The 27,397-nt window shown below is 38.6% G+C and overlaps 1 protein-coding gene across 6 annotated transcripts in view; it reads left to right on the top strand.

Annotated features, from left to right (window-relative positions):
• Positions 1–27,397, top strand: part of FER (FER tyrosine kinase) — a 466,540-nt gene that overhangs the window by 398,678 nt on the left and 40,465 nt on the right. The gene's annotated exons all lie outside the window — the stretch shown is intronic.

The following is a 27,397-nucleotide window of genomic DNA, read 5'->3' as shown; positions in this document are numbered from 1 at the left end:
GGGAGTCTCCATTTTTATGGAATTTTATTATTTCTAAGTTGTAAATTTTAGTTTGCCTACCCAGATCTTCTCTGCTATAAATTGAGCTTCCCAGTTTAAGTCACATTTGAATACCAGAGACTTGGGGACTTGGATGCGTTTATTTAGCAAACATGGATTGAGAAGTACTATGTCACATGGACCTGGGTGTTGAGGGGCCAGACTCTCTTAAGAGGCTCTGCACAGAGCCAGCATTTAAGACCAAGTCAGACAAGTAAGTCTGTGGTTACCATTCACTGAGATACACCCTGAATTGTGCTGTGGTCCACACCAGGAAGGACTTGCCAAAGGTAACGATACTTGAGTTCGGTTTTGAAGAATGAGTAGGATTTTAGTCAAATGAAGGAGGGAGGGAAGATCTGTGTCCGGAGAACAAAATGCTTATCTAAAAAATAGTCTGTATTTTACATAAAGAAGCTGAGGAGTCTGTGAAATGAGGCAGTTAGAAAAATAATGGCAGGGAGAATGCCTCACTTAGAACAACAACCTCCTCCTAGAATTATGGTCTCTATTCCTTTTCTTCAATCAGCCACCTACCTTTCTCTCGATAATCTTCTAAATCCCAGCTGTGTCCATAACGCCTCTCTCAAGAACTCTTCGGTGGCTCAGCATTGCCGTGTGATGACATTCAGACCCTAAATCCAGTCTTCACGGGCTTAAGGCCTACTGCTGATACTCAAAACCCTACCCTTTCTTTCTTCAAGGGGCCCAACTCATGTGCTTTCTTCTTACCTTGTCCTGCCATCCACCAGGCAGAAATAATCTTTCTTTCTGTCTGCCACCGTGACATATTTTTGATCTGCTCTTGTAATACCAAACCACACTCTACCACATGACATGGTGCTATGCTTCCACCCACAAAGTGACTGACCACTGCTAAGTACAGAGATCACCCTATTTGTGGCATGAATCGGTAAATCAAAGAATGCTTATGAGAATTAAAAGTAGAATCATTCTTTTCCTTAAAGAGATTAAAGTCTTACTGGGGAGATAATACAGGTAGACAAGAGAAGTAGAAATGTTCATTTATAAGACAATAGAACAATAACTGTCAAAAAGCATATAAACGTGGAGTGTGTCACAGCAAAAGAGGAATCCCGTAAACGGTGTCAAAAGAATCCTGTTTCCCAAAATGAGATCCCAGGATCGTAGCTTAGATAGACAGGTGCCAAAAGAAAGCACTTTTGCTGTGAAACGTACTTCAGTGACATTTGAAGGTCAAATTATGAATGCCGAGTCACGGACTCGAGTCTGTGAATAGTCCCAGCCCACCCTCCCCAAGCTTCTCCCACTGGCTCTGCACAAAAACAGAATGTGACTGCAGTACTCTACAGAGCAGATCATCTGCTCTGATAACAGGCCATGGACTAGTTTTAATTTACCTGCCTATTGAAATTCTGTTTTCCTAGCGGTGGTTATTAAAGTGGCAAAGAAAAGGACTGCATTTCTTTTTTTGTCCCAACTTGAATATTTTAAGAGCGTCTGCTGAGAGGAAAGAAAATGAACCTAAGCCATCTTTCTGTCTCAAATCAAAGAAATATTTTGTGATAAATTGGACTGCCATTCACACTTACTATTTTCAGATGTCATACAATAGAAATAAGGTGTGCCATAAACGTTTCTGCCCCTAAAATTCAAAGTTAGCCTGTGAAGCTATACAGCTAGCTCTTCAGTCACATTATAGATTTAGTGATACTGATTTTGTCTTCAGACCGCATGGGAAGAAACAGGGATGACTCAAATGACAAGCATGAGGAGAGATTCATGAGGCATCCTGTCCACCAGGAAGCCTGGCCGGCTGCCACATCCAGAACTGGTTCAGTTGTCTCTCATTTCCGTTCTGTATTGGTAGCTTAATAACTTTCCTTGAAGGAATATTATATACGTAATCGTGAATATTCTTCGTAAATGTTTCATAAGAAGAAAAACCCTATCCTGGAAGCTTTCAGTCCTAACTTGGCTGTGCAGTATACCAGCCCATCACGTAAAATTTCTTCCCTCCTTCAGGTGTTCATACCTAGAGCTGTTAAATTTCAGTTCTTGTATTATGTAGGTTAATTCATCAAAATCCTGGTCCAAACCACCTCCTTCTTTAAGACTTCATGTTTTATTTTCATTTCTATTACCTTTAATTTCATATTGTCTGAGTTTAAAATGGAAAGGAGACATAACTTGGCAGACCTTGAGCAACACCACAGGAGCTGTTCTGAGTCTCATTTTGTACGCACAAAGTCACCTGCGTCCTAGATGAAGACAGGCCTTTGGGACCAGACCAATTGTGTGACTTGGTAAAACCCACTTGGGGATTTTTCTGTCTGGATTCTGAATTTAAGCTAAACATAGACCTCATGTACTCAAACTTTCTCTTGGGAATCTGGTCGACTGATGGATGCAGCATGTGGGAGCATGGGGGAAAACCATAGTGTAATGTATTTTCTTTCTTGTCGCTCTGAGTTTAATGACCTTTTTCAAATTCTGTCTCTTCAAGGTGCGCTTAAAGGCTTTGGGGGATTTGACACACATAAGCACCAAATGCAAAGATCACAAGCAAAGTAAATGTATAAGACTAAAAATAGGAAAAACAGAGCCAGTTGCATAATGCAAAGTATTAGCCTGACACTGTGACCATGTTCTATTCCCCAATCATTGTTTATAAGACGTTCACCATTTAATTGTTCTTTTCTAGTAGTTTCTATAGGTAGAATTTTTTTTCACATATCAGGTACTTAATAACTTTTAATTATTTAATTTTAATTCTAGTATCGTCAACATACAGTGTTATAATAGTTTCAGGTGTACAATATAATGATTCAACAATTCTATACATTACTTGGAGCTCATCATAGTAAGTGTACTCTTAATCCTCATCACCTGTTTTCCCCATCCCCCCCACCCACCTTCCCTCTGGCAACCACCTCTGATCTATATATAAGAGTTTGGTTCTTGTTTGTCTCTTTTCCTTTGTTCATTTGTTTTGTTTCTTAAATTCCACATATGAATGAAATCATATGGTATTTATCTTTGACTGACTTATTACTTAGCATTATACCCTCTAGATCCATCCATATTGTTGCAAATGGTGAGATTTCGTTCCTTTTTATGACTGAGTAGTATCCCATTCTTCTTCTTCTTCTTTTTTTTTTTTAAAGGAAGGAGTTTTATTTTTTTAAAGATTTTTATTTATTTATTTGACAGAGATCACAAGTAGGCAGAGAGGCAGGCAGAGAGAGAGGAGGAAGCAGGCTGCCTGCTGAGCAGAGAGCCTGATGTGGGGCTCAATCCCAGGACCCTGGGATCATGACCTGAGCTGAAGGCAAAGGCTTTAACCCACTGAGCCACCCAGGTGCCCCGTATCCCATTCTTCTTAATCCATTCATCTGTGGATGGACACTTGGGCTGCTTCCATATCTTGGTGATTGCTGCAGTAAACATAGGGTGCTTTTGTAATGAATATTTTAAAACTATTTTTAAATTTGAAGTCAGGAGAATCTTGAAATAACTCATTAAATATTTCTAGTGATCTAAAAACGTATGTACTTTTTCAGGAATGCCTTGCTTTCAAGTTATTTTTGTACACTTAGTATCGTTTAAAAATATGAAATAAAAAACAGGTAAATGATGAGTTATATAACATTTAATACCATAACTCAATCTCTAAGTTATAAGAGTTCTAGTTGTTAGTTTCTTTTCTAAGAGTTTGGCATTTTAAGTGCTTAAAGGAAAATAAAAGGATTTTATTTGGATATTAATGTAAACACCATCTTTTGTTATGGGATAATATTCTTAAAGTAATACAAAGACAGTTTATTGAATTTTAGTTTGTTTTACAAAAAAGGCTATAACAGAAAATATAAGTGCCATATAGACCACTTAGCTTTTCAGTATTGGGAAAAGCCACATGCTTTAAATGTATGCACTCTTATCCAAGCTTTCCTTCTTCTAAAAAGTGTTCATCTCTTGGGGTGCTGGTCCTGTGAAAATGACTGGACAAAAATCTCACCAAGATAACACAGCAGAATATTAATCCTCAGAAGCGTTTTCATCTATTAAAGAGAGGCAATATTTTAATATATTTATTTGCTTGGTTTAAGTTAAATTTAACAATAAATCATTTGACTATGTGGTCCTTAAGTTATTTTAAAATCCCATGTTAAGATATCCCATATTATCATCTTGGATGATTTTTACCAAATGTGTATCATGTGATGAGCAATACACTTCCATTACCCCAGAAGGTTCCTTGTGCTGCCGTGCATGCAATCCCCTTCTCCTACCCTTGGCCCTGGGGATACTAATCTGTTTTCTTTCACTATAGTTTAGCCTTTTCTAAAATTTTATTTACATGGAATCATTCAGTATATAATCTTTTGTTCTAGATTTTTTTTTCACTGAAAACAGTGCTTTATAGATCCATCCATGTTATTGCATATAGTCCTTGACTTTTAAATTCTGAGGGGTATTCCATTTTATACCATAGTTCATTTTTCTAGTCACCAGTTGATGAACATATGGATTATTTCCAGGTTGGGACTATTATAAACAAAGTTGCTATAAATATTCATATGTAAGTCTTTGTGTGAATATATATGTTTTTATTTTTCTCAGGTAAATCTCTAAAAGTTGAATGGGTGGGTTGCATAGAAAAAATTATCTTTAACATTATAAGAAACTGCCAAGTTGTTTTCTAAGTGGTTGTTCCATTTTGCATGGCCACCAACAATATATGGGAATTGCAGCTTCTCCATACAATTAAGCCACACTTCTTACTGTTAGTCTTTTTTCAGTCATTCTGGGGAATGTAGTGGTATCTGGTTGTGGTTTTAATTTTATTTTCCTAACAAATAATGATGCTGAGCTTCTTTTCATGTGCTTACTTGCTATTCACATGTCATCTTTTCATGAAGTGTCTGTTCAAATCTCTTGCCCATTTTTTATTAATCAGACTGTTGTCTTGTTATTTAGTTGTAAGCATTTATTCCATTTTTTTATTAACATATAATGTATTATTAGCCCCAGGGTACAGGTCTGTGGCATTTGTTCCATTTTTTAATACTAGTCCTGGTTCAGATATTTTTGCAAATATTTTCTCTGAAGCTGTAGTTGTCCTTTTTTTTTTTTTCCTCAAGAGAAGTTTCCAATAATAATGATGTCTAAAATTAGCAATTTTTTTTTTCTTTTATGGATCATGCTTTTGGGAGCATATCTAAGAATTCTTTCATACCCCGGAGATTTTCTCCTGTGGTTTTATTTCTAAAATTTTAGTTCCAGCTTCCAGATCTAAGACCTACACTGTGCCAACCTCTTGTCCTTGCTTACTTGAAACCCTTTCTGACTCTTCCCGTTTGGTTCGTTGCTTACTGATCTACCTTATTTCTGATTTTGCACCTTCTGTTCAGAATATATTCAATTGCCTTTCCCGGGGACTCCCAGTTCGAGTCCTATCCCATGTCTTCCTGGAACTCAAAAGACATTAGAAATCCCCTGTTAATTCTCTTTTTCTTTTCCTTTTGTTTTTCTGTAGCATTTCTAAGACTATTCCCTTGGGTGTCATGTACATACATTTTTCATACCACCCTGAAGAAAAAAAGGCAAATATTTTATTTTTTTGCCTGGTGAAATATGTGAAAATTCAGACTTGCATTAGATTTAAATTTGACTAGAACTTAGTGTGAATTTAGCAAATTGCATTATTTTAATTTGGTAACACTGGAAGATTTATTTAGTCAATCCTTTACATAACGATAAGATTGAAAGATTTTTTTTCCGTAGGTCATGTCAAACATAGTCTCCCTGTCTGGATAATTGCCCCAGCAAATATGTAATTATTTAGCAAGGTTATCTTCAAGAATGAAGCATTTCTGATCATCTTTCCCCATATGCTTGCTCTGGTGCCCATAATGTCCTCTGCAGACCTTTGTTCTCTCTCCTTTAAGATCACTTTTTTTTTTTTTTTTTTTTTTAAGATTTTATTTGTTCATTTGACAGAGAGAGATCACAAGTAGGCAGAGAGGCAGGCAGAGAGAGAGAGAGAGGGAAGCAGGCTCCCCGCCGAGCAGAGAGCCCGATGCGGGACTCGATCCCAGGAACCCGAGATCACGACCCGAGCCGAAGGCAGCAGCTTAACCCACTGAGCCACCCAGGCGCCCCAAGATCACTTTTTACCACCGCAGTATAAACTCCTTAAGGACAGGATCCTGGTCTTCTCTAACACCGTTACTGTTTGCTACAAATCCAGAAAATGTTTGCTGAATCAGTGATTTTACCCTTTCTTTAACATTCCTGGGGTAGAGGTTCTGTCATCTCCATATATGCTAATATCCTAAAAATCCCTATAGACAGGAATTCTGCTGTCTCATTTGCTATATAATTTAGACATACTTTCATCAACATTGTCTTTTTTCTTACTCATAATCACACCATCAACTAAAATGTTTATCCATTGACTTTCACTCTCTTGCATACTATTGACATTTTACTAAACGCAGTAGATGCTTTTAAGTTTTTAGTAAATGACGATCCCTTTTTTGAGTTTGGGCCTTATCTTTCTGCCATTTATCTTTTAAAACAGGGAGAATTTTCTTTTTCTTAAATCATCTTCCTGAACCATTATTAGTTCAGCATGTGTGGAATTCGTTGTTATTATTCTTGGAAAGAACTTTGATGAGACCATTTTTAGAGAAAAAAAAATAGATATTGGTATAAACATGAGCAGCTGCTCTTCTACTATGATCAAACAAGAATGAAATTACTTTTAGTATGAACAATTCAATTTTATTTTTTTAAAGCTTTTTTTTTTTTTTTTTTTAGAAGAGAGGGGAGGGACAGAGGGAAGGGGGGAGAGAAAATCTTGAGGAGCCTCCATGCCCAGTGTGGAGCCCAATGTGGGGCTCCATCTCACCATCTTGAGATCATGACCCTGAGATCATGATCTGAACTGAAATCAAGAGTCAGACACTTAACGAACTGAAACACCTCGGTACCCCCAGAATTCAACTTTATTTTAAAGAAAATACTGAATACTCATTTTAAAACATTACGGCTTAGTATATTGTTTGATAATATCACATAAGTAGGATCTGGAATATGAGAAAAACTTTTACGGAATAGTCAGGTTACCTGATTAGGTTTTAGACAATAACTTCATTATTTAGTATATGACATTTTAATGAGATTTACATATCTATTCTATAGTTAGTATAATGGTCTACAGAAATATTCGGAAAATAAAACCAATTCCTTATCTGCATAGTGGTTGTTTTGCCTATTGTTGTATTAATAGAATCAGTCACCAGAATAACTAAATTGCAGAAAACCTGAACTAGTTAGCTTTAAAGAAGTAATTGGTTCTGAGGTTACAGCTGGAGAGGCCCTAGTAGAAGACTTGCCCCTTCTTTCTCAAAGACGCATTTTCTCCCAGTAAGGTTTTCCAAGAGGCAAGGGTCACCCTTGGTTTAAACAAGCCAAGCGGTGAGGCCGGCACAACTTCTCCACAAAATGACATCACTGCCTGTTTAATAATCAGACCACACACTGCTATCATGTGGGATTCCATAATTACTCTGATTTTTTCCACATGGATCAAATCTTAATGACCTTCTCTTCCATTAGTGATAAGTATTATTAAAATACACAAAGGTGGCCTCCACTTTCCTCTTTTAGTATTTGTTGAGTTGCTGCTTGTGTAGAAAACAGATCCTCTTGTCCCTGTGTGATATTTGCTGCTGCTTCTATCTCCCTCAGGGACATGAATTCTTGTCTGTTTTGTTGCTGCTTTGGCTAGAACAGTGCCTGGCAAATATTGAAGTGCTAAATAGATAGCATTTTTTTAAGGAATCAAATCAGTTTATCTGTTGGCCTTCTCCCCTCCAATTTTAAATCTTTTTAATGGAAATAATGATAAACTATCTACCGCATATTTCTGCTTGGTGATACCAAGTATACCCCACAACAGTTAACCTTTATTCAAAACTTAGAGTCGGTAATATCCATATCACTTACTGTGATTTGTTCTAATCCGAGATCAGAATTAGTTTCAAAGCATCTTGGGGAAGTTTACCACTAAATTAACTAGCTTCCATATGCCAATTGTTTAAAATTTATTCTTCTTTTCATATCAGGGTAGAAGTAGTAGTGCAGGCCCTGTGGGAATGGCATTGGCTAGACACAGAGATAGTCCAAGAAGTGGCACTTAGAAGAGATAGCAGTCAATAGCCAGGACATCATTGGTTCAAAAAAACTTAAAAAAGGGAAAACTCAACTAATAAAAAGCTAGATGCTAGAAGAAAGCAAATTGAAAGCTGAAGATCAGAAGCTAAACTAGGAGAAGTCATTGTAAGAAGGTCCCTGCCACAGTTTTCTATTAGGGATGGATGAGAAAGAAGATGGCCTTTCATAAACAGTGACAGTTTTCTTTGGTCTCTTTCCTCCAACTCTGCCCTACCCATGCTTGCTGTTGAGCTGTCATTCTCAGTGTTACTAAATCTGTTGTACCAATTTTCTATTGCTTTATAAAATACCACCCCAAATACAGTGACTTAAAACAACAATCATTTATTTGTTTTTGTTCCATCAGTTTGGCTCATTAGTTTGGGCAGGGCTCGGCCGAATGGCTTTCTGCTATTCTCCCTTGGGGTCACTTATGTGGCTTCAGATACCCAGTAGACTGACTAGGGCTAGAGGGTTTAGATCAGTCTCACTCACATGGCTGGAGCCTTCCAATGGACTGTAGGCTGCTCCCTCCCCCCACTCCCTGCCATGGTTTCTCACTCAGGTTTCTTTACATGGTATCAGGAGTGTTCCAGGAAGACAAAAGTAGAATCAGAAAGTCTCTGGAAGCCTACACTCCAGAACTTCATAATATTACTTCTGCCAAATTCTGCTTGTCGAAGTAGCAGGTTAGCCTAGACACAGGGTAGAGAAATACAAAATATTATGGCCATATTTTTCATACCACACCTGTCTCTGAGAGCTTACTCCTAACCCTCACACTTGTAATTTCCAGGGCTGTAGTTTATGTGCTTACATAGCTGTCTCTTCTTACAAAATTGAACTGCTTGAGGACAGGAATTAGGTTATCTTTATCTGTAGCACATAGTAAAGGCCCTGGTATCTAATAAGGTCTTAATAAAGGAAAGTTGAACCAATGATAGACTGACTGGTTAATACGTACATACATATGTCTGTATGGATATACGTATGTATATCCTCGTTTATCTTTAGTAGCTAGATTCTGTAATTATAAGATTAATGGAAAAGCACTTCTAAAAAGTACAAAGTAAGTTAGGAGTGTGTCTTTTGGTATAAAATACTGAGAGCTTTGGGGCATCTGGGTGACTCAGTCGGTTAAGCATCTGACTCTTGATCTCAGTTCAGGTTGACCTCAGGGTTGTGAGTTCAAACTCCATTTTGGGCTCCACACTGGGCATGGAGCCTACAATAAATAGATAGATAGATAGATAGATAGATAGATACATACATACATACATACATACATACATAAAGATTGTTTTTGTGTATGTCAAGCAGCAACCCTAGAATACTGTGCTCTTAGAACATAGAAACTCATCTGTGTAGTGGAGACTTAGTAGTGTTTGCTTAATCAGTTCCCAGATCAAATAACCAGAAATGATTTCATTTCTTATTTCCGCCACGGCTGTTATCAAATATGTTGGGCCTCATAGTCCCAATTATATATTCTCTTATAGCATGTATTCAGAAGAATGACTGTGCCAAAATAACAAGGTCTTAATAAGGAAAGTGTCAAGGGTAGCCCTAATTACTTGGCTGTAAAAATACTTCAAATAATCTAAAAGGTCCATCTATTAATATCAGCCCAAGTTCAGTTGATGGCACTAAAATGACAATTTAGTATTTCATGGAATTTAAAAATCCTGTGCCCTAATTAAGTTCCCACACAGGTAATTATTCCATGTGTAATTTCACCAAGACACTGTGATATTCACTTTGAAGTGCTGCTGCTGCTACACATTCTCACTAAACGCTATTCAGCAGCTGTCATTTTTCCTCCAGTAGCTTGGAGATCACTATAAATTTGCCAAAGTTTTTTGGAATTTTTCATGAATAGATTTTACATTTATACACGTTGCTTTGTCCACTTTGAGTCTTCCAGACACTTTTGTTTTATGTAACTATGGTCTGCAAATTGGTAAAAGAAAATTCTGTTAAGAGATCGAAAGGACACATGTATAAGCAAAGTTAATATTTGCTCAGACAAGTAATCTTTCATGAACACAAAATGTAGATTTTTTTGTGAATACATCAAAGAATCATGGAATGAATAACAACTAATTATGGAAGGACGTTTGGTGAATATTTTTTAAAAACTTTTATCCTGTAGAATTACAAGAAGAGAAAAACAGTTACATATATGAAATCAAGTCTTAAGACTTTATTTTTGTGGTATTATATTATCAAACAGAATGCAGAATTGGAATTGAACAAAGCCAAAACAAGCTCTCCTGACTATGGAAAGAAAATAGAGAGAGACAGAAAAGAAATTGAATTTCAGATATTTGTTTCAAGATAAAAATGAATTATTATAAAATAGACCTGTATTCATAACTTAGATTCTCCTATTTGGATTTCATACACTGAAAGCAATCATAGGACTGAAGGGAAATTTATTATAAAGTCACCTGGGATATCACTTCATAAACACAGAAAACAACATTAGGAATTGAAATGGGAATAATGAAAGTTTCATGTTAAAAGAATGTAAATGAGAGGCAAGGAAAGAATGGTTGAGGCACATGAGAGAAAAGCATTCATCCTCTTGAACTCCTGTAAATACTGACAAGTGTTGTCCATGAACAGGATACTGGTGCCACAGAAAATAGGCCTGGATGTCTCCCCTCTGTACCTAGGGGCTCAGTCTGTTCTGAGGACTCTTGCTGTGTTTGTACAGTGGATGAGTCTATCTTCCCACCTCAGGCATACAGCCCAAGAATCTATTAGGGATCTCCAAACCAGAGAAAAAAGTGCAGGCTGGCCAGTAGCTCTGTCTGGTTGGGGGACAGAAGGGGTTGGTCAGTGGGGCATTTGGCGGATGTCATCCATTACTGACCCTCTCAGCAGAGTGCAGAGTTAGTGCCATCCACGGCGCAGGCACAGTGATCCAGTGAAGAGTTAACCACAGCAGATCATTCAGTATCTAAATCTAGGTGCCTTCCACCATAATTAGAGTCTGTTTGTTCATCAGTAGCTGAACATTTTGCAGACTGTAAAAATACAAATGTTCCCAAGGCTCGTTATTGCACCTTGTGCATCACAGATTACACAGTCGCTCTGCTCCTTTATGTGTCTTTTATATCTTAATTGGGGCCCTAGGGTGAGTATGTATATCACATCACGAAAGTATAAACTACAACAAAAAGATGCTGGAGGAATTGGTATGTGCCTTGATTCAGAATAGAAAAATAATGAAGATTTTAGCCCTCTCAATACATTCTATATTCCAGAGCCTAAGTACTGAGTCAGGGATTCTATTCCACAGAACTCAAATGAGAAAGAAATCACATCTCAGGAACAAAATGGCAGACATCTATCTCATCAGGTAGTGCAAGGGGTTACTTTTGTCCAGATAAAATTAATAATATTTCAAATAAACCAAAGGAACACTCGGCCCTGTAAAATATGAAAAGAACATAGGCTTTGGAGTAAGAGAGATACTATACTCACTTAATGTCTCTGTGTTCTTGTGTTACTTAATCTCATAAAAAAATAAGTAGATGAATAAATATTCTTTATCTGTATAATAGATAACTACACTCAAACAGAGTTTAGGAATAATAGGTAAAGTTCCTATTACCTACTAAGTGCTTAATAAATAGTCAATATTATTCTTACAGCATTGGGAAGTGCATTTTCTTGGTTGTACCCAAGTTCTTCAGCAGAGGCAAGCAAGAGGATGCCTGTATTGTGAATCTTTGGCGGTGGGGTGGGTGGGACTGTTGGCCACGTGGAGTGATACACTTGTAACTTACCCTCCAGGCTTTACTTCCATTCTTCAGCTATAACACTCATTGTTGCACTGGAAACGTGGAAAACTCTTCACGAGGACCACCTAGCACCACTGTGTGGCTAGATCTATCCAGCCAGTTACAGGAAGACAATGCTTTTAACCTAGAGTATAATAGAATGTTAGAATTGCTACATATGGTGGCTAGCAACCGGTGGACCATGGGCCCCTGGTCCTCCGAGTTATTGCATGTGTTCCAAGTGCACAATGAACATTTGAGACAGAATAATGTTGTATGTGTGTGTGTGTGCAGTACTATTTTACTGTAGTGATTAATAAGATATAAATTCATTTCAGAACATTGTTGAATTCTTAATAGCTTTTTATCATGTATTTCCCCTGTGAGCCATTATAAAACATACAACTCTTACATCAGGATGGATATGGTACAAAGGAATCATAAAATCATTTAATATTATATAGGAGCCCTCATGCTCAGAGGAATCAAGAACTGGTGCTCCCATTTCCAAGGTCCAGGAAAATGTTGTGTGATGTATTCACTTAACTTGTTAAGAAAAACACTGGTGAGAATTCTGGTCTCCTGATCCCCAGTCCTGAACTCCCAACAGTGGAAATGTTTGCAGTGTTGCTTCTGGAAAAATCTGAGATGTATTTAATGTTTAGATTAGTATGCATGAAGTTGAGTATTGACAGAAAATGGGCTACGTGGAAAACATTTAAAACAGTACCTGACACATAAAGCCCTCAGTAAATTATAGATATTATCATGATGGCTAGTCGGTAAGGAGTGGTTTTGTCACTTTTTTCTCTCAGAGAACTTATCACAATCCAAATGTAATATTTTAGGTTATATCATTTGTCATTCAGGCAAGTGGCTTCCATTTTTACTTCCCATATTCTCACAGTGGGAGTGGTGGGTATTTTAAAACTCTCCCTTTGACATTTTGAGGAACCTCCATGCTGTTTTCCAGAGTGGTTGGACCAGCTTGCATTCCCACCAACAGTGGAGGAGGGTTCCCCTTTCTCCACATCCTCTCCAGCATCTGTCATTTCCTGACTTGTTAATTTTAGCCATTCTGACTGGTGTGAGGTGATATCTCATTGTGGTTTTGATTTGTATTTCCCTGATGCCGAGTGACGTGGAGCACTTTTTCATGTGTCTGTTGGCCATCTGGATGTCTTCTTTGCAGAAATGTCTGTTCATGTCCTCTGCCCATTTCTTGATTGGATTGTTTGTTCTTTGGGTGTTGAGTACCCTATGACCCAGCAATTGCACTACTGGGTATTTACCCTAAAGATACAAACATAGTGATCCGAAGGGGCACGTGTACCCGAATGTTTATAGCAGCAATGTCTACAATAGCCAGACTATGGAAAGAACCTAGATGTCCATCAACAGATGAATGGATCAAGAAGATGTGGTATATATACACAATGGAATACTATGCAGCCATCAAAAGAAATGAAATCTTGCCATTTGCGACGACGTGGATGGAACTAGAGCGTATCATGCTTAGTGAAATAAGTCAATCGGAGAAAGACAACTATCATATGATCTCCCTGATATGAGGACATGGAGAAGCAACATGGGGGTGGAGGGGGATAGGAGAAGAATAAATGAAACAAGATGGGATTGGGAGGGAGACAAACCATAAATGACTCTTAATCTCACAAAACAAACTGGGGGTTGCTGGGGGGAGGTGGGATTGGGAGAGGGGGAGCGGGCTATGGACATTGGGAAGGGGAGGCGAACCATAAGAGACTATGGACTCTGAAAAACAACCTGAGGGTTTTGAAGGGTCAGGGGTGGGAGGTTGGGGGAACAGGTGGTGGGTGATGGGGAGGGCACGTTTTGCATGGAGCACTGGGTGTTGTGCAAAAAGAATGAATACTGTTACGCTGAAAAAATTAATAAAAGGGGGAAAAAAAAAATAAAGCAGTTGCATGCAAAAAAAAAAAAAAAAAAAAAAAAAACTCTCCCTTTGAGAAGTCTTGTAGGAGTAGAGGCTCTTGGCATTAGTACGGAGGCGAACTTCAGAGGCAAGCCCTTGCAACGCATCTTACTGCAGCCTCAGACAGCTAGTGGCCTTTAATGTGCATGCTTGAGACAGAAGTCAGATTTGTGGTTGAATTACCCATCGGGATTTGATATATTTCTTTGAACTAAAGAGATTTAAACGTTTACTTACCATTAATACTTTGTAATGTGTCCTTCACTGTTCCCCTGTGCCCTTAGAGCAGATTTTTTTATTTCTTAAGAGATTTAACATTAGATCAAGCTTTATTCAAATTGTGTACCCAAAGCTAGTCTTTCGAGATTTGGTATCTCATTGCACAATGTGGCCCAGAGGTGACAGCAGAAAACAATAACTGAGAGTTTTATACCTGACTATACAAATAGAGTACCCATTTCATCAAATGATAAACCATCCAGACTAATCATAGTAGTTAAATATAAAGTCCATCTTGGGTTCTGCAGGTAAATTTAGGACAGAAGCAAGTGTTACCACTGTATGTGTTCAGGTCTGAATTTGTTGTCAATGTCTATATTTAGTATGAGTTCTTTTGCTTTAGCCAACTACCTACGAATTTGATCTCTAAGCTAAATACAAGAATATGTGGAGTTAGTATTTGTGCCTTGCCAAACAGAACTCTCTTACAGGGAACTTGCCCCAGGAAAGGAAATGAAAGAGCCAAAAGGAGTAAGCACTTCTGTATGTGCTGAACATGTCCATTTTAAGTAAAGGCAGATGACTTACAGTAGCTTCCATAAATGGCTCTCACTCAGTCAGCTGTGTCAGGCAAGGACTTGGTCGTGTTGTGTCCCAGCTACTGGGCAGCAGCTTCTTTAGACAAAATCACCGAAGGCCTCAGTTTCTTCACGGAATGCAGCCCCAGGGAGCCTTACTCCCCTATCAGTAGATTTCACTGGCTGAGGCCTTCAAGCCCCAGTGATGATCTTCCCCTGCTGTTGAGAAGAAAGTAACCTGGTTTAGAATCAGTGCACAAGACACAGTCCCAGACAGACTTTTTAGGAGTTACATTTGCATTATCCCTTTACCCAAGGCCACAGCACACTTTTAAATGTTCACCCCGAGACTCTTCCCACAAGAGCCCACTCTGTGCCTTGCCCAGGCCTGTTTGTAGCCAGTTCCCTAGGCTGGTCCATTTTCCCTCGCCCCCTCTTCTCACAAAACTGCCCTATCATCCCATTCCTTTAAGACTTTTTATGTCTTTATCCATATTTATTTGTTCAAAACATTGATGACAAAACACGGCTCAGTGGCAATAGGTGCCCCTGTCCCCACAGGTAACATATTTGCATTTTAGCAGCGGCTGTAAGCAAATGAGGATTTTAAGCAATACTGAGGATTCTATGTCCTGACAGGCTGCAGGAAGGCCGTTTCAGGAACAGGGAGTCCTTTGGCTCTCACCATGTGTACCCAAAGGACCTCGGATGAGCCCTGAGCAAAAAAGCATAAATTATACTCTAACCCTCCCTCCACCTGGTCTGTTACTGCATTCACAGAAGTAATACTTTTGTTTCCGACCTCCCAGAACACTGTGACACTGAACAATTTTTCCAAGGAAGAGACAAAGCACAGTTTAATAATGGGATTAATTTTCAGTTTTGTAGCTGGGACTTCCTTTGGGAGCTATACTTTCAAAAATAAGTGCCTCAATAATAATGGGCCGAGAACTTGCCAAGCGAGGGGTATGGAGCATGATGGAAGAGATTGTGATGGCAAGAAAGACTAATGGAAAACCAGGGGTGAAATCAAGGGTGTGCTTGAAAATGAGGAACGTAGGGCAATGTTCATATTTACATATACTTTTATGTAAAGATTGATTATTTTTTAAATTTTAGAGAGAAAGAGAGCACAGGGTAGGGGGAGGGGCAGAGGGAAAGGGAGAGAAAAACTTAAGCAGACCCTGTTCTAAACTTGGAGCCAGACACAGGGTTTGATCTCACCACCCTGAGATCATGACCTGAGCTGAAACCAAGAGTCAGAGGCTTAAATGACTGCACCTCCTGGAGGCCCTACATTTATTCATCCTACTTTATTCAGAGGAAAATTAAGGTAGATTCTGAAGTGGAAAGGAGCAACATCTGACTTGTGGAAGAATAGGCCAGTCATCTCTTTTTTGGCTAATCTCTGATCCCATCACTGTCTGCTCAGCAGTGGCTTTGGTATTGGCCCATATAAATGGTCCCCAGCGGGTCAGCTCTGTTGCCAAAGACACTCCTCCTTGCCCAACCTCGGTTTCCTGATATGCTCTAAGGGACAGTTTACTATTCTGTTCCTGTTATTGTATGCAAAATTTTGCAAAAGAAACTGGCATTCCTACTCTCCTTCCATCAAAACACTCATAGATACTGTTTTAAAGCCATTGAGGCCACTTGGCTTTTTCAGAAAACGGGTTTTTCATATGCTTCTTACACAGATAATTTTTATTTTCTCCTTTGATAGGGGAAGGAGTTTGAAGTGTCACTTTTTTTCTTACGGGTAACGAATTTTAGCTCTTGTTTAAAATTCAAAGGCTGTAGCCACCCATTAGGCATGGATAAAGTAATACATGGTTTGATTACATCAAATATCTGCTTCACTTACCACCCATCCCACCGCAATATTACTGCTTTTATGCCATGTTTTAATCAGAATAAGAAAGCCTTTGGGTCTTAAAGAGGTTTTCTCCTCCTAAACGTTGCTAGATATTTGTGACTCACTACTATCCAGTCCCAGTGGGAATAGTTTTTATATTAACACACACACTCCTCTAACTTATTTCCTGTGAATGATATCCTGATTTTGCGTAATTATAGCTGCAAGCAATAAAAATGATGTCTAGGGTAAGGCATCAAGACAAGGAGAACACTGGCTTGGCCTCCTGGCTGTTGCTGGTTTACCACAGCATTTGCTCTGAGAGGCAACATCTCCACAGAGCACGATGCCCACTGTTGTGCTTTCTAGAGAGCACAGAAAATTGACTCATCTCCACTGTCTGCTGGAGTTGGACTTCCTGTAACTGCTCTCTGTTCTCATATGAGCCATAATTAGCCTGTCTCATGTTATGTATGACTTTGTAAGGCACCTCTGGTACACACTCAGAAGTTTGACTTTGTATCTTCAAGGAAGATTACTCAGCAGACCTAAGTGGAACATTTCCATATCCTTCTGGCAGTCAGCAGTATTTGCTGGTACATCCCTCCGCATGTGGTGAGATACAGCTATCTCTGATACCTCCTGTGAATGACAACACCAGCCTATTCTGAGATTTCTCATCTCCGAGTTCCTATAGGATTTGCAGTCTGTAGCATGCTGGCTCAGTGGTTTGTTTCTAGCACTTTCATGCATGAAGAGCAGGGATCACCAGAGTGTTTCCTAGACTGTCAGACTCAGGGCTGGGTAGCAGCAAGCTTAATAAAGGAGGGAATGGAGAAGGAAGAGGAAAGGTGTGGATCTGCCTTATCTTCCAAATTAGATCATTAGCAACTCAGCCCAGAGATCATATCTGCTTTTTCTATCTTAAGACTTAGTAGAACATTAGGCAAGCAGTGCAGATACAGTATGTGCTGACTGCCTGAAGGCCTGAGGTTTCGTTTTAATTCATACATGATGCCAAAAAGATAGTATTTCTATTCACTTGAACTTCATGCAACCCCAAAAACCAGTTTTCTGTAACTGTTACTGAGTGTTATTTACATTGACTTGAAGGTATCTCTAAATTGGTTTTAGATGGCTCCCTCATGGAACTGTAGTCCTGACCGCGGAGAATAAGCCTCCTGGCCAGTGGTATAATAAACATAGTTAGGATACCGGGAGTGTATGTGGTTGTCAAGTGTAGGTGTGCTCACCCGAAGAAAGCATGGCCACCCAAATTCCATAAACCACTGAGATGCTGCAGTGAAAATAATCTCATTCTGACCAAGAGTGATGCCATGTGGCCCCAAGAAACATCAGTGGCCCACTAGGCTTCAGAAATGTGCACTGTGATGCCACTGTACTTCTGTCAAGAAATGAGCTGTTATGGCACCTTGGGTGGCTCAGTTGGTTAAGTGTCCAGCTCTTGTTTTGGCTCAGGTCATGATCTCAGGTCATGGTAGAACCCTGAATCAGGCTCTGCACTCAGCAGAGAGTCTGCTTGGGATTCTCTCTCTCTCCGCCCCCCCCCCACCCCCGATGTGAGTGTTCTCACGTGCTCTCTCTCTTGGTTGAAAAAATAAATCGCGGCACACAGGTGGCACGGATGGCTAAGCATCCAACTCTTGGTTTCTGCTCGGGTCATGATCTCAGAGTAGTGAGGTTGAGCCCCTCATCAGGATCCCTGCTCAATGGGGAGTCCGCTTGAAGATTTTCTTCCTCTACTCGTCCCCTCCACTCACTTGCTCATATGCTCTCTCTAAAATATTGAAATAATTTTTACTTTAAAAAAATCTGTAAACAAAATATAATGAGTTGACCATACATTTGTGGGTGTATTTCTAGACCTTCTATTCTGTTCCATTGGGCTATCATATCTTTTTGCATTTGATGAACTGTGCTGATAACAAATCTTAAATTAAGATTTGAGGGCGCCTGGGTGGCTCAGTGGGTTAAAGCCGCTGCCTTCGGCTCAGGTCATGATCTCAGGGTCCTGGGATCAAGTCCCACATCGGGCTCTCTACTCAGCAGGGAGCCTGCTTCCCTCTCTCTCTCTCTTTCTCTCTGCCTGCCTCTCTGTCTACCTGTGATCTCTCTCTGTCAAATAAATAAAAATAAAATCTTTTAAAAAAAAAAAAAGATTTGAAATCACTTTAGTAAGCTCTTCAACTTTCTACTTATTAGAAAATTATTTTGATTACTATAGAATCTTTGGATTTCCATATTCATTTTAAAAGCAGCTTGTCTAATTTAACTAGATCTTGTCTAATTTCACTAACCTGCTAGAATGATGGCTGAGAGTGTATTAAATTTATAAACTTGGGGAAAATGGCCCTTTTAACAGTATTGGGTCTTCTCAGTGAGCATGGAATGAGTATCTTTCCATTTGCTTATTCACTCTTTTTTCTCAGTCAAGTTTTGTAGTTTTAAGTATAAGGGATGTGGTTGTCTTTTGCTAGACTTATTTGTAGGTATTTGTTTTATTAGCATTACTATAAATAGAGTTTTTTCCCCAATTGTTTGCTGTAAGTTTTTTTTTATAGTAACCCTTTATCTTGCAACCTTGCTAAATTCATTTATTCTAATCCTTGTTATATAAATTGCATAAGGTCTCCTTTTTTGTTTGTTTGTTTTTATTTAAATTCAGTTAGTTAACCTATAGTATAATGTTAGTTTCAGGTATACAATTTAGTGATTCAACACACTTAACATTCAGCACCCAGTTCTCATCACAGCACGTATACTCCTTAATCCCCATCATTTGTTCAGCCCAACCCCCCCACACATCCACCTCCCCTTACTGGTAACCATCAGTTTGTTCTCTGTAGTTAAAAGTTTGTTTCTTGGTTTGCCTCTTTCTCCACCCCCCCACCCTTGTTCATTTGTTTTGTTTCTTAAATTCCACATGAGTGCAATCACATGGTATTTGTCTTCCTCTAACTGATTTGTCTCACTTAGCGTAATACTCTTTAGCTCCATCCATGTTACTGCAAATGGCAAGATTTCATTTTTTATGGCTAAGTAATATTCCACTGTGTGTGTGTGTGTGTGTGTGTGTGTGTGTGTGTGTGTGTGTAGTAATATCACACTGTGTGTGTGTATATATAGATGTATTTATATATATATAGATGTATTTATAAATATATATATATTTATATGTATATATATATATTTATATATATATAAATACATCTATATATACACACACATATTTTCATTATCCATTTAGCAGTCAGTGGACATCTGGGCCGCTTTCATAATTTGGCTATTGTAGATAATGCTGCTGTAAACACTGGGGTACATGTATCCCTTTGAATTAGTATTTTTGTATTTTGTATTTTGTATTATTTAGGTAAATAGTAGTGCCATTGCTGGTTCATAGGGTAATTCTATTTTTAACTTTTTAAGGGAACTTTTGTTTTCCAGAGTGGCTGCACCAGTTTGCATTCCCACCAAAAGCACAAGACATTTCCTCTTTGTCCATATCCTCACCAGCACCTGTTGTTTCTTATATTATTGATTTTACCCATTCTGGCAGGCATGAAGTGATATCTCATTCTTGTTTTATTTGTATTTCCCTGATGATGAGGGATGTTGAGCATCTTTCCATGTGTCTACTGGCCATCTGTATGTCTTCTTTAGAAAAATGTCTATTCATGTCTTCTGCCCATTTTTTTAATCTTCTGCCCATTTTTAATTGGATTATTCATTTTTGGGGTATTGAATTATACAAGTTCATTATATGTTTTGGATACTAATCCTTTATCAGATATGTCATTTCAAGTATCTTCTCTCATTCTATAGGTTGCCTTGTACTTTTGTTGATTGTTTCCTTCACTGTGAAGAAGGTTTTTATCTTGATGGAGTCCCAGTAGTTTATTTTTGCTTTTGTTCCCCTTGCCTCAGGAGACATATCTACAAAGAAGTTGCTACAGCTGATATTAAAGGGGTTACTATCTGAGTTCTTCTCTAGCCTGGGATTTTCTATATCTGTAAATAGTGCCAATAGAGCTAGTTTTACTTTTGTCTGATATTTGTGTTTCGGAGTTTGTTTTTGTTTTTTTGCTTTTATACATTATTTCAAAGCCTAAGACCTCAAGAAAAATAGTGGTTTGATCTCAGGGAATAGCATGTTAGTCTTTTAATATTAAGTATGATATTGTTGGTTGAATTATTTGTAGATGTCCTTTGTCAGGTTGAGGAAGTATTTCCAGTTTGCTGAGCATTTTATCATTAACAGAGATTGAATACTTTCAAAGGCTTTTTTTGCATCAGTTGGAAATGATCAAATGGTTTTCTTCCCTGTATTCTATCAGTCTAGTGAATTACACTGATTTAATTTTCAAATGTTATACCAACCTTGCATTATTGGATAAGCCTACTTGGCCATGATATGTTATCCTTTTTATATATTATGGGATCTGATTCGCTAATATTTTGTGTTTTTTAATTTTTTATATTTTTAATGTAATTTAATTTTTTTCAGTGTTCCAAAATCCATTGTTTAAGCACCACACCCAGGGCTCCATGCAATATGTTCCCTCCTTAATACCCACCACCAGACTCACCCAAACTCCACTCCCCTCCCCTCCAAAACCCTCAGTTTGTTTCTCAGAGTCCATAGTATCTCATGCTTTCTCTCCCACTCCGATTTCCACCAACTCACTTCTCGCCATCTCCCAATGTCCTCTGTGTTATTCCTCATGCTCCACAAGTAAGTGAAACCATATGATAATTGCCTTTCTCTGACTGACTTATTTCACTCAGTATATTCCCTTCCAGTCCCATGCATGTTGATGAAAAAGTTGGGTATTCATCCTTTCTGATGGAGGCATAATATGCCATTGTATATATGGACCATATCTTTATCCATTCGTCTGTTAAAGGGCATCTTGGTTCTTTCCACAGTTTGGTGACTGTGGCCATCACTGCTATAAACATTGGGGTACAGATGACCCTTCTTTTCACTACATCTGTATCTTTGGGGTAAATACCTAGTAGTGCAATTGCAGGGTCATAAGGTAGCTCTATTTTTAATTTTTTTTTTGTAAATATTTTATTTATTTGACAGAGAGAAATCACAACTAGGCAGAGAGGCAGGCAGAGAGAGAGGAGGAAGCAGGCTCCCCGCGGAGCAGAGAGCCCGATGCAGGGCTCGATCCCAGGACCCTGAGATCATGACCTGAGCCGAAGGCAGAGGCTTTAACCCACTGAGCCACCCAGGTGCCCCTATTTTTAATTTCTTAAGGAATCTCCGCACTGTTTTCCAAAATGGCTGCACCAACTTGCATTTCCACCAAGAGTGTAAGAGAGTTGCCCCTTTTCCACAACCTCTCCAACATTTATTGTTTCCTGTCTTGTCAATTTTGGCCATTCTGACTGGTGTAAGGTGGTATCTCAGTGTGGTTTTTTATTTGAATCTCCCTGATGGCTAGTGATGATGAACATTTTTTCATGTGTCTGTTAGCCATTTGTATGTCTTTTTTGGAGAAGTGTTTGTTCATGTCTTCTGCCCACATTTTGATGTGATTATTTGTTTTTTGGGTGTTGAGTTTAAGAAGTTCTTTATAGACCTTGGATATTAGACCTTTGTCTGTAGTGTCATTTGCAAATATCTCTCCCATTCCCTGGGTTGCCTCTTTGTGTTGTTGACTGTTTCCTTTGCTGTGCAGAAGCTTTTGATCTTGATGAAGTCCGAAAAGTTGATTTTCGCTTTTGTTTCCTTTGCCTTTGGAGACTTGTTTGAAAGATGTTGCTATGGCCTATGTCGAAGAGGTTACTGCCTATGTTGTCCTCTAGGATTTTGATAGATTCCTGCCTCATGTTGAGGTCTTTTATCCATCTCGAGTTTATCTTTGTATATGGTGTAAGAGAATGGTTGAGTTTCCTCTTCTATACACAGCTGTCCAATTTTCCCAGCACCATTTATTGAAGAGACTTTTTTCCACTGGATATTTTTTCCTGCTTTGTTGAAGATTATTTGACCATAGCATTGGGGGTCCATATCTGGGCTCTCTACTCTGTTCCACTGGTCTATGTGTCTGTTTTTGTGCCAGTACTATGTCATCTTGATGATCACAGCTTTGTAATATAGCTTGAAATCAGGCAACATGATGCCCCTGGTTCTGGTTTTCTTTTTCAACATTTCCTTGGCGATTTGGAGTATCTTCTGGTTCCATACAAATTTTAGGATTGTTTTTTCCAGCTCTTTGAAAAATGCTAGTGGAATTTTGATCAGGATGGCACTGAAATTATAGATTGCTCTAGGCAGTATAGACATTTTTACAATGTTTATTCTTCCAATCCATGAGCATGGAATGTTTTTCCATCTTTTTGTGTCTTCTTCAGTTTCTTTCATGAGTGTTCCATAGTTGCTTGAGTACAGATCCTTTACCTCTTTGGTCAGGTTTATTCCCAGGTATCTTATGGTTCTTGGTGCTATAGCAAATGGAATCGATTCTCTTATTTCCCTTTCTCTATTTTCATTGTTAGTGTATAAGAAAGCAACTGATTTCTGTACATTGATTTTGTATCCTGCCACATTACTGAATTGCTGTATGAGTTCTAGTAGTTTGGGGGTGGAGTCTTTTGGGTTTTCCATATAAAGTATCATGCCATCTGTGAAGAGACAGTTTGTCTTCTTCTTTGCCAATCTGAATACTTTTATTTCTTTTTGTTGTCTGATTGCTGTTACTAGGAATTCTAGTACCTTTTTTTTTTTTTTTTTAAAGATTTTATTTATTTATTTGACAGAGAGATCACAAGTAGATAGAGAGGCAGGCAGAGAGAGAGAGGGAAGCAGGTTCCCTGCCGAGCAGAGAGCCCGATGCGGGACTCGATCCCAAGACCCCGAGATCATGACCTGAGCCGAAGGCAGCGGCTTAACCCACTGAGCCACCCAGGCGCCCCTCTAGTACCTTTTGAACAACAATGGCTAGAGTGGACATCCTTGTTGTGTTCCTGATCTCAAAGGGAAGGCTGTCAGCTTTTCCCCATTGAGGAGGATATTCGCTGTGGGTTTTTCATAGATAGATTTTATAAACTTAAGGAATGTTCCTTCTATCCCTGTACTTTGAAGCATTTTAATCAGGAACGGATGCTGTACCTTATCAGATGCTTTTTCTGCATCAATTGAGAGGACTTTGTGGTTCTTCTCTCTTCTCTTATTGATTTATTCTATCACATTGATTGATTTGCGAATGTTGAACCACCCTTGTATCCCATGGATAAATCCCACCTGGTCATGGTGGATAATCTTTTTAATGTACTGTTGGATCCTATTAGCTAAGATCTTGTTGAGAATCTTGGCATCCATACTCATCAGGGATATTGGTCTGAAATTCTCCTTTTTGGTGTGGTCTTTGCCTGGTTTGGGGATCAGGGTAATGCTGGCTTCATAGAAAGAGTCTGGAAGTTTTCCTTCTGTTCCTATTTTTTGAAACAGCTTCAGGAGAATAGGTATTGTTTCTTCTTTGAATGTGTGGTAGAGTTCTCCAGGGAATCCGTCAGGTCCTGGGCTTTTGGGTTTTGGGAGGTTTGTAATCACTGCTTCAATATTGTTACTAGATATTGGTCTATTCAGGTTGTCAATTTCTTCCTGATTCAGTTTTGGAAGTTTATAGCTTACCAGGAATGCATCCATTTCGTCTAGGTTGCTTAACTTATTGGCATATAACTGTTGATAATAATTTCTGATGATTGTTTCTCTTTCCTTGGTATTAGTCATGATCTCTCCCTTTTCATTCATAATTTTATTAATTTGGGTCCTCTCTCTTTTCTTTTGGATTAGTTTGGCCAGAGGTTTATCGATTTTATTGATTTTTTTCAAAAAATCATCTTCTAGTGTCGTTGATGTGTTCTACTGTATTTCTGGTTTCTATCTCATTGATCTCTGCTCTAATCTTGATTATTTCCCTTCTTGTGCATGGGGTTGGCTTAATTTGTTGTTGATTTTCCAGTTCTTTAAGGTGTAAAGAGAGCTGGTGTATCCTGGGTTTTTCAGTTTTTTTTTTTGAGTGAGGTTTGGATGGCTATGTATTTCCCTTTTAGGACTGCCTTTGCCATATCCCATAGATTTTGGACTGATGTGTCTTCATTCTCATTGGTTTCCATGCATCGTTTAAGGTCTTCTTTGATTCCCTGGTTGATCCAAACATTCTTAAGCAGGGTGGTCTTTAGCTTCCAAGTGTTTGAATTCCTTCCAAACTTTTCCTTGTGGTTGAGTTCCAGTGTCAAAGCATTGTAGACTGAGAATATGTAGGGAATAGTTTCAATCTTTTGGTATTGGTTGAGCCCTGATTTGTGACCCAGTATGTGGTCTATTCTAGAGAAAGTTCCATGTGCACTCAAGAAGGATGAATATTCTGGGGGCGCCTGGGTGGCTCAGTTGGTTAAGTGACTGCCTTCAGCTCAGGTCATGATCCTGGAGTCCCGGGATTGAGTCCCACATTGGGCTCCCAGCTCCATGGGGAGTCTGCTTCTCTCTCTGACCTATTCCTCGCTCATGCTCTCTTTCACTGTCTCTCTCTCAAGTAAATAAGTAAAAATAAAATATTTTTTTTTAAAAAAAGAAGAAGGATGAGTATTCTGTTGTTTTAGGGTGGAATGTTCTGTGTATATCTATGAGTTCTATCTGGTCCAATGTGTCATTCAGTGCTCTTGTTTTTTTATTGATTTTCTGCTTGGATGATCTGCCTGTTACTGAGAGTGGCGTGTTAAGATCCCCTACTATTAATGTATTCATATCAATATAACTCTTTATCTTAACAGTTGGCTTATGTAGTTGGCTGCCTCCATATTGGGAGCATAAATATTTACAATTGTTAGATATTCTTGGTGGATAGACCCTTTAAGAATGATGTCATGTCCTTCTTTATCTCTGACTACAGTCTTTCGTTTAAAATCTAATTTATCTGATTTGAGAATCACTACCCCAGTTTTCCTTTGAGGCCAATTAGCATGAAAGATGCTTCTCCATACCTTCACTTTCAGTCTGGATGTATCTTTAGGTTCCAGATGGGATTCTTGTAGACAACATATGGATGGGTCCTATCATTTTATCCAGTCTGCAACCCTGTGCCTTTTGGGGGAGCATTTAGGCCATTCATGTTGAGATTATTGAAAGATACGTTTTTATTGACATCATGTTGCCTGTGAAGTCCTTGTTTCTGTAGATTGTCTCTGTATATTTATGTTCTATGTCACTCTTGGGTTTTTTCTTCTTTTATAGAACTCCCCTTAATATTTCTTGTAGTGCTGGCTTGGTGATCACATAGTCTTTTAAACCTTGCCGGTCTTGGAAGCTCTTTATTTCTTCTTCCATTTTGAATATCAACCTTGCTGGATAAAATATTCTTGGCTCCATGTTCTTCTCATTTAGTGCCCTGAATATGTCTTGCCAGCCTCTTCTGGGTTGTCAGGTTTCTGTGAACAGATCTGACGTTATTCTAATGAACCTTCCTCTGTACATAAGGAATCTCTTTCCCCTAGTTGCCCTCAGAAGCTCTTGTCTAAAATTATGATTCATCAGTCTCACAATCAAGTGCCTAAGGTCTTTTTTGATTCATTGCCTCTAGGACACGAACCCTGGTTCCATTCCCTAGTTTGGGAAAATTTTCTTCCAGAATTTGCTCAACTCTAGTTGAACTATCTTCTAGTCTTCTCTCTTTTTCTACCCCCTCAGGGAACCCAATAATTCTGATGTTGGAATGTTCATGGTGTCATTTACTTCCCTAATTCTGTTTTCATGGTTCTAAGTTGTTTCTTCCATGCCTCCTCCTGATCCTTTTTTCTCTATCAGTTTGTCCTCTAGATCACTAATTCTATCTTTTGCCTCAGTTACCCTTGCTGTTAGAGTATTTAGATTAGATTGGGTCTCACTGATAGCATTTTTAGCTTCTTCCTGGGTGGCTTTCACCTCTGCCCTTACAGATTCTATGTTGTCACTAATGGTTTTCTCCAACCTACCCATTGCCTTGATTATTGTTACCCTGAATTCCCTTTCTGACATACTGTTTATGTCCATATCGAATAGTTCTGATGGAGAGGGCACAGTCTCTGAATTTTTCCTCTGTTGGATGTTCCTCTTCCTAGTTATTTTGGTGAGAGGTGGCTGAGGGGATGTGTAGCTGAATATATCAACCACAATCCAGGCAAGATGTACCCTGGAACGCTTCAGAGCAATCAGAAGTCACCATCAAAAAGAAAAAGAAAAATAGAGAAAGAGAGAGAGAGAGAGAAGACCCAGCCAGAATGAGCCCCAAAAGTAAGACTTAAATGGTATACAAGCAAAAACAGACAAACAAAAAGACTGACAAAAGTAAATGACAAGAAAAAAGAAGAACCCAGCCAAAATGAACCCCAAGGATAAGATTTTTATAATACCAGAACAAAAACAAATATATAGAAACACTGACAGAGGAAAAAGATGGGAGGGTGGTTATAAATCCTCGGATGTGGGCGAGGAAAGTTATTTTGATTCTTCCTGGGTGTATCTTGATATCTTTGTTAAAGGACTCAACTTTCCAGAGATAAAGGGAGATTAAAACTGGTTTATATATAGGGGTAGTACTGATTAGGGAATGAGGATTACCTTGAAGCTAATATCTATAGGAATATTTAAAAAAATAGAAAAGAAAAAGAAAAACACCGGTATATGTATGAAAAAAGTTCAAGTTAAACGGTTATTATGGAATGTGTTGTATTAAACCTCTAGTTG

This window comes from Meles meles, chromosome 3 (assembly GCF_922984935.1).
Source record: "Meles meles chromosome 3, mMelMel3.1 paternal haplotype, whole genome shotgun sequence".
NCBI classification, from domain to species: domain Eukaryota; kingdom Metazoa; phylum Chordata; class Mammalia; order Carnivora; family Mustelidae; genus Meles; species Meles meles.
This window is presented reverse-complemented; position numbering and strand designations above follow the sequence as displayed.